The sequence below is a fragment of the Rana temporaria genome, chromosome 1 (genome assembly GCF_905171775.1).
Source record: "Rana temporaria chromosome 1, aRanTem1.1, whole genome shotgun sequence".
Lineage (NCBI taxonomy): Eukaryota > Metazoa > Chordata > Amphibia > Anura > Ranidae > Rana > Rana temporaria.
The window spans coordinates 183,069,547-183,084,113 of NC_053489.1; the positions used below are offsets into that span (position 1 = coordinate 183,069,547).

At 41.3% G+C, this 14,567-nt stretch overlaps 1 protein-coding gene and 1 long non-coding RNA gene across 15 annotated transcripts in view; both read left to right on the top strand.

The window, feature by feature from the left end:
• The window catches only part of PITPNM2 (phosphatidylinositol transfer protein membrane associated 2), a 439,829-nt gene that overhangs the window by 273,028 nt on the left and 152,234 nt on the right, over positions 1–14,567 (top strand). The gene's annotated exons all lie outside the window — the stretch shown is intronic.
• Positions 6,917–7,956, top strand: LOC120934403. The gene is made up of 3 exons (XR_005748372.1): positions 6,917–7,596; positions 7,715–7,761; positions 7,895–7,956. It is a non-coding gene; the product is annotated as an uncharacterized LOC120934403 (long non-coding RNA).

Below are 14,567 nucleotides of genomic sequence, written 5' to 3' on the forward strand. Positions count from 1 at the left end.
TGCGAGCGGGCTCGCTTGCCAAGCCAAGCTGTGTGTGTCCATAGACACACTCAGCCCTGCCCATCTCTCTGCTCACAAGATTTGACTGACCGCAGCAAGAGCCAATAGCTTCCCCCGCTGCCCAATCCTCCCTTGAAAGGGTAGAGATGGGAGAAGAACTGCAGAGAGGCACAGCACTAGATCGATTCAGGACTCAGGTAAATGTTGCAAGTTGCAAAACATATTTTACCCTAATGCAGAGAATGCATTAAGCTAAAAAAAAAAGTTTTTACAACCACTTTAAGGAGGTTGACGTGAATAGTTTTCCTCGGTTATGATAAGGATGCTAAATGCACAATTAATATACAGTATACAGGTAAAAGAAGGAATTGAGCACAGCACCATTTTTCTAGGTAAATATATTTCTAATGGTGCTATTGACATGCAATTGTCACCACATCTGTGACAACCCATGCAATCCATACACGCAAAGAAACCAAAACAAATACGTTCTGAAATGAAGTTATGTGTGATAAAAATGAATGGAATGACAAAAAGTATTGAACATGCTAACTGAAATGTATTTAATACTTGGTACAAAATCCTTTTGTTGGTAAGGACAGCTTCAAGATGCCTCTTGTATGAATCAAATCGTGAAGGTTCCGTGAGCCTCTTCTATGAACTCTGATCCATAGTTCTTTCCATAGATTTTCTATTGGATACAAGTCAGGTGATTGGCTGGGCCATTCTAGCAGCTTTGTTTTCTTTATTTATTTATTTATTTATTTAGCAAGCAATATGTAATAGGATGCAGAATCATTTTATTTATTGGGGTCCATACCTTTGAAAAAGGTGGGCTGGGGTGACCCCAAGGTAACGGTCATTCTGCTGAATAAAATTATATCATAGATTGGGGTAGAGCAAATCTGTTGATATAAGATAGGGGGGATTATAGGATACCTATAGAAACAAGGGAGGACTGAAATGTATACCTTACTTTTTGGTTGACTGCTTCTTTTTACTGTGTCTGTTTTGAATGTACCTGTTTCCATGGAAATCAGTAAATGCAGGCAATCATCTTAGTGTTCTAATAGTGATGTGCCTGGTCATGGTTTTGAAAGATTTTTGTTACACAGGGTGCTGGTTTTAGGGCATCATTGGCCAGCAAGGGATGATGTAACTCCTACGCATACGCAACTCTGTTTACATACAAAAATTAACACAAGGGAGATTACTTACTATAAGTTACAAGTGTTCCTTGTGATGCTGGCTCCTACTTTACTTGGAATCCTTGCTCCTCCGTTTTCTCTTCTACCCTCACTACTGTAATCTTCCAGCGCAGGGTTTAAGGAAGTGTCATAGGGGGTTATTAACAAAACGAAAATACACTTTGCACTACAAGTACAAACTACAAGTGCAAAGTGCACTTGAAATTGCACCAAAAGAGCACTTGGAAGTGCAGTCGTTGTAAATCTGAGGGGTAGATCTGAAATGAGGGGAAGCTCTGCTGATTAGATCATCCAATCATGTGCAAGCTAACATGCTTTTTAAAATTTTCCTTGCATGTCCCCCTCAGATCTACAGCGAATGCACTGCCAAGTGCACTTTGCACTTGTAGGGCCAGATTCACATAGGTTAGCGGATCTTTAGATCCTCGTAACCTATGTGATTTAAGATCCGCCGCCGCAAGTTTTTGAGGCAAGTGAGTAATTCACAAAGCACTTACCTCAAAACTTGCGGCGGGGTATCGTAAATCCCCCGGCGGAATTCAAATTCCGCGGCTAGGGGGAGTGTACTATTCAAATCAGGCGCAAACGATGTAAAAAAAAAGCGCCGGGCGGTCGTTCGTTTCGTAATCGGCGTATCTCCTCATTTGCATAATCGTCGTGTAAATAAACCAAAATACCACCTAGCGGCCGGCCTGGAATTGCAGCCTAAGATCCGACGGTGTAACACAGTTCCACCTGTCGGATCTTAGGCATATCTATGCGTAACTGATTCTATGAATCAGTCGCATAGATACGACCGAAGTAAATCAGAGATACGACGGTGTATCAGGAGATACACCCTCGTATCTCTATGTGAATCTGGCCCGTAGTTTGCACTTGTAGTGCAAAGTGGATTTGCCTTCCGTAAATAACCCCCATAGTGTCATATGCACTCATTAGAAGTGCCAACTATGCCTGTCCTTTCCTCCCCCTTCCTCCATTCATAGAAGCTGAACTATTCTATGAATGAAACGTGATCTATAAAAGAAAAAGACTGACCTTTCATTTATCTGCCCATCCTTTAACGGGATCAGAAGAGGAAGATTTCAACTAAACAGGAGGCTGCAGCACAAGGCACACTTCTCGGTGATAATAATTAATGTCCTTTGGTGCTGTTTTTTTCTTTGGCTAAACTTAGGCTTTAAAGTGATATTAAAGTAGAGTTCCACCCATATAAAATTCAGCAGCTACAAAAAGTGTAGCTGCTGACTTTTATTAATCGGACACTCACATGTCCCAGGTTCCAGCGATGCGGGCGCACGAAGCTCGCTCGTCTCCCCCTCCTCTCTGTGGCGTCGGCATTGTCAGTGTGGGCACGCACTGCGCATGCGCGAGCTGCGATGCGCACTGTGACTGGCCGGGCAATCATCTGGTACCGGTGATGTGTCCCAGATGATTGCCGAAAGGGAGGGGGGAAGGGGTGAACTTTCTTCAGGCGCTGCAGTGTCCCGGGAGGAAGTGGGAGCTGGATACCTCTAAAAGGGTATCCCCCCCCCAAATGTGGCATGTCAGGGGGTCATCTACACTTATTTTCACATTTACTCTTTTATTTTCCTTTTTCTTTTATAACAAGGTCACAAGAGATTATCATACAAATAAATACAACCATACATTACATTATTCTAGACATAATGTCTCTTCAAAAAAATAAACAGACACAAATCCAAAAACATAATTATAGCCCGTTCAGTTTTCACTCTTATTCTTAACTACACCCGTTGTCAATTTGACCTACTTTGTCTGCTCCCCTAGTTTAAAATGTATGTACTTCGAGCGCCTCCTCCCGTCTGTTTCCTTGTTATCGGTATGCCCTTACTTATCTACCCCCTTACACTTATAGCCAGATTCAGAGACAGTTACGCCGGCGTATCAGTAGATACGCCGGCGTAACTCTGAATCTACGCCGTCGCAAATTTAAGCATATTCTGGAAACCAGATACACTTAAATTAAGCTAAGATACGAGCGGCGTAAGTCTCCTATGCCGTCGTATCTTAGGGTGCAATTTTTCTGCTGGTCGCTAGGTGGCGCTTCCGTTGAGTTCGGCGTTGAATATGTAAATTACTAGATATGCCGTTTCACGAACGTACGTGCGCCCGTCGCAGTAAAGATACGCCATTTACGTAAGGCGTTTTCCGGCGTAAAGTTATTCCAACAAATAGCTGGCCTAGCCAATGTTAAGTATGGCCGTCGTTCCCGCGTCGATATTTGTAAATTTTACGTTGTTTGCGTAAGTCGTCCGTGAATGGGGCTGGATGTAATTTACGTTCACGTCGAAACCAATACGTCCGTGCGGCGTACTTTGGAGCAATGCACACTGGGATATGTACACGGACGGTTCGTAAAAAAACGTCAATCACGTCGGGTCACCAATCATTTCCATAAAACACGCCCCCCATCCTCATTTGAATTAGGCGCGCTCCTCATTTACGCTACGCCGCCGTAAGTTAGGAAGCAAGTGCTTTGTGAATACAGTACTTGCCTCTCTGACTTAAGGCGGTGTAGCGTAAATACGATACGCTACGCCGCCTTAAAGATGCGGCGCCCTATCTGAATCTAGCTATTAAAGTGGAAGTTACATTTTTGGGTGGAACTCTGCTTTGAAGGTAAAAATAACAAACATGTTATACTCACCTGCTCTGTGTAGTGGTTTTGCACAGAGCAGCCTCGATCCTCCTCTTTTCGGGTCCAGGCTCAGCCCTGCTCTCTGCTCACAGAGACTGACAACAGCAGGAGCCAATGGCTATGAGAGTCGGGAGAGGGAAGAAGAGCTGCTGCAGAGTGCACAATGCTGGACCAAGATTGGGCTCTGGTGAGTATTGTGGAGGGAGCTGCAGTTAAAAGGTTTTATACCTTAATGCATAGAAATCATTAAGGTAAAAAAAACTTTTACCTTTTACAACCACTTTAAGTAAATATTTTACATGGATAATCCCTTTGTGGCTTTCAAGATTTTGCAAAATATACATAATTTGCTGGTCTTTGTGCATCATTTTATAAAAGATATGCAGTTATACACATCTGTCAATTATTATACATGACAGGAGTTGTTTCTAGCATCAATCTCTACCCAGGATTTTTTTTTTTTTTTAGACACCGGTCAGGACAGAACTGTGGGGTCTGCCTGTGCATTCTGTCACCCTTATCCTTCCTTCACTACTTGCCAGCTTCCTGATATGCTTTGTAATAAGCCAAGGACTTGCTAAATAGTATATGGGATAAGAATTACTTAATCATAATTGTCAATTTGGATCTGAATAGATATGGGAAATGTCTGAAAATAGAGTTAGTTTTTGTGAAGAGGCGACAGACTTCTGACCAGTACTGGTCATGTGATTCCACTAATGGGGAGGGTCACAATTGGGGTCAAGCCACTGATTAGGTGGCTTTGAAGAGTATGCTTAGCGCTGTTTTGTACATTAGAGCTCCCCAGGATTAGGGGACCCTACAACTAAACATGTGTGACCGTAATTTCAGGCTCTTTCTTCTTGGGCCTGCTACATAGTTTGTTATATTTAAAATCAACACAGATTCACTTTAAATATAAGCCGGTTGTGCACAGGAATTAATATGCAGTTGCTATTCCACTCAAATATAAAGCCAACATAAAAACATGCAAAATTTATTTGGAGGAAGGACACACAAAACAGATACAGAATTAACGCTACCCCTTGTAAATTACTTGAATTTGGTAAAAATAAGTGTAAAAGCTTAGATAGAATTAAACGGGGAAACAGATGCCTACACATCATGACGAGGCAAACTGCTAAAATCTTCTCTGGCAGACATCATACATACAAAGTGTAGACAGATATAAACATATATGCCTTCAAAAGAGTCTTTTTTAAATTAATTTCCTTTTTGTATTTGACCCATGTGAACCTTAATAAAAACCTTGAATTAAAAGCAGTTCAAAAGTAAAATAAACAAATACAGTGGCCATGAGCCAGGCAAGCTCTCTGAAAATCAGATGTGCTGATACTAGGGCTGTGGAAAAGAAAGATTAATTCCTCGATTAATCGTAAACAATTTTGATCGATCAAAATTCTTTTGATCGGTACTAGTGGTGCAACGGATCGTAGATGATCCATGATCCGAACGGGTCACCATATGCGGATCGGCACACCACGTGATCCGCGGAGCTCCGCTGCTGCCTCGGCCATAAGAAAGGCTGCGGCTTCGGCCTAGCTCCCGGAGCAGGTCTCTTCTCGGTGGTCCGCCGGGCAGCAGCCTAGGTGAGGCTAGAGCTGCGCGCTGAACGTCATCACCCGGCCTCAACTGCTCGTGTTCGGACGGCTTCTCTGGCAAGACTAAGCAAGCACTAATCTTCCTATACAGTGGGAGAGATGTGGACCATATTACAGTGGGGGTGATTGTGGATATTACAGTGGGGGTGATTGTGGATATTACAGTGGGGAGATGTCTGTGGATATTACAGTGGGGGAGATGTCTGTGGATTACAGTGGGGAGATGTCTGTGGATATTACAGTGGGGGGGAGATGTCTGTGGATATTACAATGGGGGAGATGTCTGTGGATATTACAGTGGGGGAGATGTCTGTGGATATTACAGTGGGGGAGATGTCTGTGGATATTACAGTGGGGGATATGTCTGTGGATATTACAGTGGGGACTATATATGGTGGTGATCTGAAAAATGTATGTGCGTTATAATTAATCGAAATTAGTTGATTAATCGATTAAAAACAATTGATTACTTGAACACGAAATTTTTTATCAGTAACAGCCCTAGCTGATACCCTAGCTGTCCCTAATGCCTGCAGAGCTCCACATGGAAATAGCAAAGTCACTGCTAACTGACATGATTCACATTGCTTTTTCTTTCTTGCACTGTTATGGACAGTGGCAGTCAAACTGGACCTTTCAGTAAAATTCACACTTCATATGAATCAGTAGGGCTCATGTCAATATCACCTAATCACATTATATTGACCAAAAAAACACCAAAATTATTGCTATTAATAAAAGGAATGCTGCTTTCAGACTGCTGGCTGTCAGAACAAAAGTCATTCTTACAGAGCAGCACAAAGACATTCTTCAGGTTCAAAGCTCGGTTGTAGATGCTTTCACTTACCGCATTTATCGGCATATAACACACACAGGCATATAACACGCACCTTCATTTTAGGAGGGAAGTTTCAGGGAAAAAAATGTAATTTTAAATAAAGAACTTTGAAGCAAAATAGGGGCCTCGCCCATTAATGCAGCCTGATCAATGCCCATCTGCAGCTTCACAATTGCCCATCAATGCAGCTTGATCAATGCCCATCTGCAGCTTCACAATTTCCCATCAATGCAGCTTGATTAATGCCCATCTGCAGCCTCCCCATTGCCATGAATGCAGCCTGATCAATGCATACAACAATTGATGAATATACCCATATAGAGTTGCTACTGAAAGGGTTGTAGGAACTCAAATGAGCATTTTTTGTGTGAATTTGTTACTTGCACACAGTAAGGTTTTACTGGTGCTTTCTGTCTGTACACTGAGACCCATGTCTTAGGTAATGCTTGCACAGTGCTTTTCTGCTGATATATATAATATTTTTATCTTTTGTAGTGACCTGAATCAACGAATAAATATTTTTCATAATTTTTCATCACAAATGAGTGCTGTCCATCTCTACCAATCACACAGTGGACATTTTTCGTGCCCCTGTTTTTTCCTTTTTGCCCCTGGACCTTTTGGCCCACGTGTCCCCATTCTTGCATAATTATAATATCCTTTTAATACAACATCTTCTTAGATTGCTGTCCCTTTAATTTTATGGCTGAGCATACCTGTACACAAAGATACTGTATATACAAACCCCTGCTTGCATTGAGCAGCAACCGTGCTTACAAATCACTCTATAACAAAAACATTTATTTGCATCTTGCATTTCCAATCCTTCTTACTACTTTTTCCCTAGCTGACCCTTTTTATACCCTTCTCCTCCTGTACTAGTAATGGTCATGCCCCCTTTATTATACGTTTCTTATTCTCCAACATGCAACCAACTATTCTGCATATTCTCCACCCCCGTGTCAGGTGATCTTCCTGGTCACTTGCCATGTGTTTTTTTTTTTTTTTTTTTTTTCTCCCTGCACGTCATTAGTGCGGGCTCCCACATGATGAGAGCAGGGCTTACCTGTCCCTCCCCTCTCCCCACTTGGAGGCAACGCCCCCTTTTCCACACTGACCCATAGCAACGCAGGCTCCTTTACAGACCCCTCCCACCTTACTCCTCCCCCTCTCCTATTTAAAAGCCAAGCAGCCCCACAATGTCAGACATTGCTGGATGGCTGCAGCAGCTGTACACACTCTACACTGCTTGTGTTTTCTTCCCATGTAAGTACTTTGTCCCTTCATGTTTCCCACCCTGACCCCCATACTATTGCTTTACATGCCATTTCCTATACTCTGTACATCTCTAAACTGGGATTTATTTCTTTCATTTATTTTTTAGCTTCCGATCCCTCTACTGACCTCTCTGGCCACTTTTTGTCATTACAGGTATGTCTCTAGCCTCATATATAAAATCTTGGTTCAGCTTTCTTTTTTGCGATCCTTTTTTGCGTTCTTTTTCGTTTTTGTTGCCTGCGGCACCGTTGATATTATCCTGTCCTCTTATTTATATTTTGGACAGGTAAAAATATATATATATACAATCAATAAACTTTTACGCTGTGACACTTCGGGCCAAAGGTCATGCTACGCTGTGATTGATATTAGATGCCAGTCCTCACTCCTCTCCTTACCATCTGAGGCTTGCCATGCGTCCCGATTGCGATGTCCTTTTAAGGGGTGTGCTGAGCCGTTGAAACTTCTCGGGTGGTATGATTTTTTCTTATCTGTACCAGTTTAATGTTTTTCATCTGTATGTTATTATTTTCAACACATTGTCATTTATTTGTTTTCTAGAAAAGTTGTCTGTTACACTTTCTGACTCCACACATACTTCGGTCCCTGAAGAAGGAAACCCGAAACGCGTTGGGCCCAGTATTTATATTGTGGACTCTTCACCTTTTTTCCAATACACCCCATTAATGTGTTGTTTTTAAACCTTTGTACTATATACGTTTACTGAACGTTGTTTGATACCGTCCTGTTATTATTAAACTATTATATATTTTGTATCTACCATGACTACTTGTACTACTGTTGCCTAAAAAGCCCCACCCTGGGGGATCCTCCATTTTTTTTCTCTACCAATAGTAGCCCCTTTTTCTTAGGGGTATCTCCCTTCTTGAGATCCCAATAAGATAGCACCCAGGTTTTTGAGCCTGATCAATGCCCATCTCAGGGAGGGGACGGGAGGAGTGATCAGATTACATACAGCGAGAATCTCCTGTTTACTCTGCGGCCTCTTTAATACAAAGTCCCGCCTGCTGGACCAGCTTCTATGATATACAGAACATTGGTCCAATGCTGGCCCAGGAGATGAGACTTCCTATTACAGAAGCCACTGAGTAAACAGGAGATTCTCGCTGTATGTAATCTGACGGCGCTTGTCCCGCCCCCCGCCCCGTTCTCACCGAGGCAGTCCAAAATATAGTATCGGTGTATAACACGCACACACTATTTTCAATCGATTTGCAGGGTGAAAAAGTGAGCCAATAAATACAGCATTTTCTGTACCTGTGTGGGAGTGTTTGGAAAAAAATAAAAATCTTGTAGATACACATTCATAAACTGATGTTTTGGGTAAATATACATTATACTAGGCTAAAGTTTCTCATTCAGTAGGTACAAACCTTTCTTTGAAATGACCAGGCCAAACAATGCATCCCATATATATTTGAGGGTGGATTGAGTCTGCGTAGGATTGTCCATTGGGTCCGTGAGTGACCAGGATTGGCCACTGAGTCCATGAGCACTGCCATTCTGCTCTGCATGGGTTTTCTAAGGTCCTCGATTAATATACATTGGGTATAGAAAATAATCATCCCCCCCCTTTAAATAATCACATTTTGTTGGTTTGCAGCCTGAAATGAAGACACACCATTTTTGTTTTATCCAGCTGAATTTATAACTTATAACATCCAAGTGAAAGATATAACACCAACATGTCAGAATTGTAAAAAAAAATACATAATCACTGTGTTTGAAAAAGGATTACCCCCTTGTGTCCATATTTTGTTGAACAGCCTTTTTCTTTAATGATGGCCTTTAGTATGTTGGGATATGTCTCTACTAACTTTGCATAACCTAGACTTTGCAATGTTTGCCCATTCTTCTTTGCAGAACTGCTCAAGTTCAGTTACATTTGATGGTGACTGTTTGTGGACTGCAGTCTTCAAGTCATTCCACACATTTTTAATATGGACTTAGGTGTGGGCTCTGACTAGGCCATGCAAGGGCAATCACCCTTTTCTCTTTCAACCACTGTGTGGTAATTTTTGCTGTGTGTTTTGAGTCATTGTCATGTTGCAAGGTAAACGTTCTTCATAAATTCCTGCAACTGCTTTAGAGTAGCTGTATGCCTCTTGGTAGCCTCTTCCTGGCTCTTTCATTCTGTTTGGAGAGACAACCTGATCCATGGAGTAAGTGTACATATTCAACAGCACACCATGGATCAACAATCACCTTCCAAAGGTTTCTTTATTGTAGAGAGATCACATTACATAGATAAGTGAATCATTTCAGGACCGCACAGCCCCCTTTGTCAGGCATATGATGATCACATACACAAAATGGGGGTGGTGGCGCTGTCTGTTATAGTCCCCGTGTGACCAGGGTGTGAATCTGTGATCAATCTTACGCTAAATAGCGAGGATCAGCAAAATGAACTGAATGAATGACCAATCAGATTATTTAGTGGTGTAGTAATAATCTCTGTCCACTAGATAGCGGTATTATAAATACCTAAATGAATGTGATACCAAAAGTAATAAAATATATATATGTGCAAAAACACTCAAAAATGTAACCAGTTGGCTAAGTGTATACATATACCATACAGTGAGGTAAAGATATATTAAATATAGTGAAAAATGTTTCTAACATCCACATTGGATGCAAGCGTGTGTTAAATTGATAACCAATCAAAAGTACATATTCAAATAAAAATAAAAATAGGAAAAAATAGTCCTTCCAACTTGCAACTGTGAATAGATAAGAATATGTATATATAAAAATAATCAGCAGCAGATAAAAAGTTCATTCGTTGGGTGTCATCATGGTGACTTGCTGGGTGAATCAAACAAATACTTTAGAGTGCAGTCGCTGTGGCTCCGGTGCTCCCCCTTATGTGTCCCCACTCACCAGAGTTGAACACCCCTGCAGGGGTAATAAGCGTGGGTAAGATTTTCCAGGCGCTCCTCAGCTCAGATCTCCAGGCACTCGATTATCCCAACGTTTTCTTTAAATTCCACAGTGGGGCAAACAGTAGAGTAGGCTGCTCTCCTTACACACCTCCGGAAATAAGAAGGACAGGGACTCCCATAGTGTAATATGTATGAAAATAGCACTAGGGCTAGTATTTATTGGCTATGCCAGCAAAAAATGTATATATGGAAATACAAATAACAAAAGATATCCGAGACTCGGATATAGTAGGACAAATAAAAACAAAATAAAAAACTACACTCAAGCAAGAACAAATCAATTGTATAGTCGAAGGCCTCCAAATGGCAATGGAGTGCAATTATTTTTGGTATCAAAAGAACTACTATGTGCAAACAAAAGGGGTTGCAATGGGGGCCAGATACGCCCCCAGCGTCGCCAACCTATTAATGGACTGCTGGGAAGAGGAATATGTGTATGCACAAAATATTCCCCAGATTAAAATGTATAAAAGATACATTGATGATCTTATCATCTTATGGGATGGAACAACAGATACCTTTAATAAATTCCTACTTGACCTCAACAATAATAGATATGGACTCACATTTACCGGTAAATGTGACCTAGAATGCATCGAATATCTAGATTTACAAATCTTCAAATATGGCTCCAAATTATACACAAAAACGTTCTTCAAGTCCACCGATCGCAATGGTTATATACCATCTACCAGCTGCCACCATCCAAGATGGAAAGCAAATATTCCAAAAGGACAGATGATGCGACTTCGTAGAAACTGCAACCTAATTTCAGACTTTGAAATTCAAGCGGATGTAATAATAAAAAGGTTTGAAGAAAAAGGATATAACATTGAACAGCTGACTAGACAAAAGGAAGAAGTCCGGAACATGAATAGGAACCTAATGCTGGAACCTAAGGCTAAGAAGAAACAGAAGATGACAGATGTGGCTTTTATTACAGGGTTCAACTCTCAGTATAGAGACCTTGAACATATCATCAAAAAGTACTGGCCCATCTTACAAGAAGACCAAACCCTGACCAGCATATTGGGAAAAAAAACAACGTTCATCTACAGACGGGCCCCATCACTACGACAATATCTGGTACACAATGTTATTGATCCACCGCAATCTGTTAGACTATGCCCAGAGCTGAAAGGCTTTTACAAATGCCAAAAATGTCTAGCATGCCGGGTTAGTAAAAAGCAGCCAAGAAGAAAAACTAGCTTCAAATCACGCTTTGATTTCAAAGAATATAAAATTAAAGAGTTAATAACTTGCAATACTACACATGTCACATACGTCATTGAGTGTCCGTGTCATTTGCAATACATCGGCAGAACGACCCGACCCCTAAAGGTTAGAATCCAGGAACACATTAGTAGAATAAAAAGTGCCTACCCTAAACATAATTTGTCACGCCATTTCGAGGAATACCACCAGAAGGATCCATCTGGGCTCATCTTCTATGGCATCGACCTTATTAAGGACAACTGGAGGGGGGGCAATAAAACAGTAGCCATCTCCCAGAACGAGACAAGCTGGATCTACCGTTTAGGGACTTTAGTGCCTCATGGCCTTAACAAAGACATAGACCTGAATTGTTTCCTGGCCAACCCATGATACTGGGGGCCTACACCATATTTTGTTTATTATTATGGTCCTTTACTTTCCATCTAGCCCATAGTGATATATGGGACACATGGGATATATGCCATTTATATGCACCAATGTATGTTTCTCAGTTAGGATATATCCTCATTCCCACTATCTAAGCCAGAGGGCCCATTACCCATTTAGCTTCTAATTGGAACCTTTACTTCAATGTACCTTCATACTGGGGAATGTTAGCATCTATATTAGGGAGCGGCAGGTTACGCTTAATGGCGTTAGGAATATCACAACGTCTGGTATACATGTTACACGGTGCACTCCTCTTAAGGTGCCACCCATTTTCTCAATTATGGGACACACCTTTCGATTGAGCATGGGTGTGTCACAGTTCAGCCCTAACAACGTACCTTACCCCTGATACTACTCCATTTATACATTCATACTCCCCTATAACCGCACCTACTAGGTGATAATATAGGTCATGCGATTATCATTCCATGTCTCTGGATCTATCTATACGATGGTTAATGCCGATTAGAGCATACCCCTGAGACTTTTTTATCTTTATTCCAACATACCCCTCGGAGAGACCTTTCACACTTATTAGTTCCTATACTAGTTCTATTTTTTCCATTTTTATTTTCATTTAGACTCCTTGGAGTTGCTACTCAATACTTTCCTATATGCACATGTTATAATAGACAGAATGCGGTATCCCCGCACTATTCCATTTCCTACATTACTATTATTAAGTCTATTCTTCCTACATTGATACAGGGGAATCTCTGTATCTCACACTAAGCTTTGATGAGCACATCACCATCCCATATACACTTGCGCTGCAATCCCCCTCTTCTCATATACTATTCATGCGCATATAGGTTTTATTCCTTTTGTGTATTGCTTTGTATAAATGCCTGAGGTGTTAAAGTAATATGAATGAAGGGTTTGCACGATCTATATGTTTATAATGTTCAGTCCGCGGTAACCTTAATTATCCCAAGGGAATTTATTCGTCTAGCCAACCTATTAATTTGGAGGGAGTCCGGCACAAAATCCCGATTGGCCGATGCCGTTAAGTGGGCGGGAGGTTACACGCTGACGTTTCTTATATAAACCAGAAGAAGAGGTAGGCGTGTACCCGCTTCAGAAGACGTGATTGGACGAAACGATCGTCAAGCGGATACACGCACACCCCCAGGCACTTCCGGGAGACGAGCTGGAACGCACCTGGAGCGCACGCCGCTCAACAGGCTCTGTCACGAGTACTGGATAAAGTGCCTTGTGGGATACTGCTGGACTAGCAGTTTTTTGATTTTGACTTTGTTTTTATCTTTATTCGGCTGGCATATCCAACCAGCCTGGATCCCCCTTTTTAAATAACATTTTATTATTATTTTTATTTTGTTTTTATTTGTCCTACTATATCCGAGTCTCGGATATCTTTTGTTATTTGTATTTCCATATATAAATTTTTTGCTGGCATAGCCAATAAATACTAGCCCTAGTGCTATTTTCATACATATTACACTATGGGAGTCCCTGTCCTTCTTATTTCCGGAGGTGTGTAAGGAGAGCAGCCTACTCTACTGTTTGCCCCACTGTGGAATTTAAAGAAAACGTTGGGATAATCGAGTGCCTGGAGATCTGAGCTGAGGAGCGCCTGGAAAGTCTTACCCACGCTTATTACCCCTGCAGGGGTGTTCAACTCTGGTGAGTGGGGACACATAAGGGGGAGCACCGGAGCCACAGCGACTGCACTCTAAAGTATTTGTTTGATTCACCCAGCAAGTCACCATGATGACACCCACCGAATGAACTTTTTATCTGCTGCTGATTATTTTTATATATACATATTCTTATCTATTCACAGTTGCAAGTTGGAAGGACTATTTTTTCCTATTTTTATTTTTATTTGAATATGTACTTTTGATTGGTTATCAATTTAACACACGCTTGCATCCAATGTGGATGTTAGAAACATTTTTCACTATATTTAATATATCTTTACCTCACTGTATGGTATATGTATACACTTAGCCAACTGGTTACATTTTTGAGTGTTTTTGCACATATATATATTTTATTACTTTTGGTATCACATTCATTTAGGTATTTATAATACCGCTATCTAGTGGACAGAGATTATTACTACACCACTAAATAATCTGATTGGTCATTCATTCAGTTCATTTTGCTGATCCTCGCTATTTAGCGTAAGATTGATCACAGATTCACACCCTGGTCACACGGGGACTATAACAGACAGCGCCACCACCCCCATTTTGTGTATGTATTTTCTTTATGTTTTCCTCGGATGACATGTTTTAGGGGGGGCAGCAGTCTGCTATTCACTTATTTTTCCTTCCTCATACCTACTTTACATACGCGCAGGCA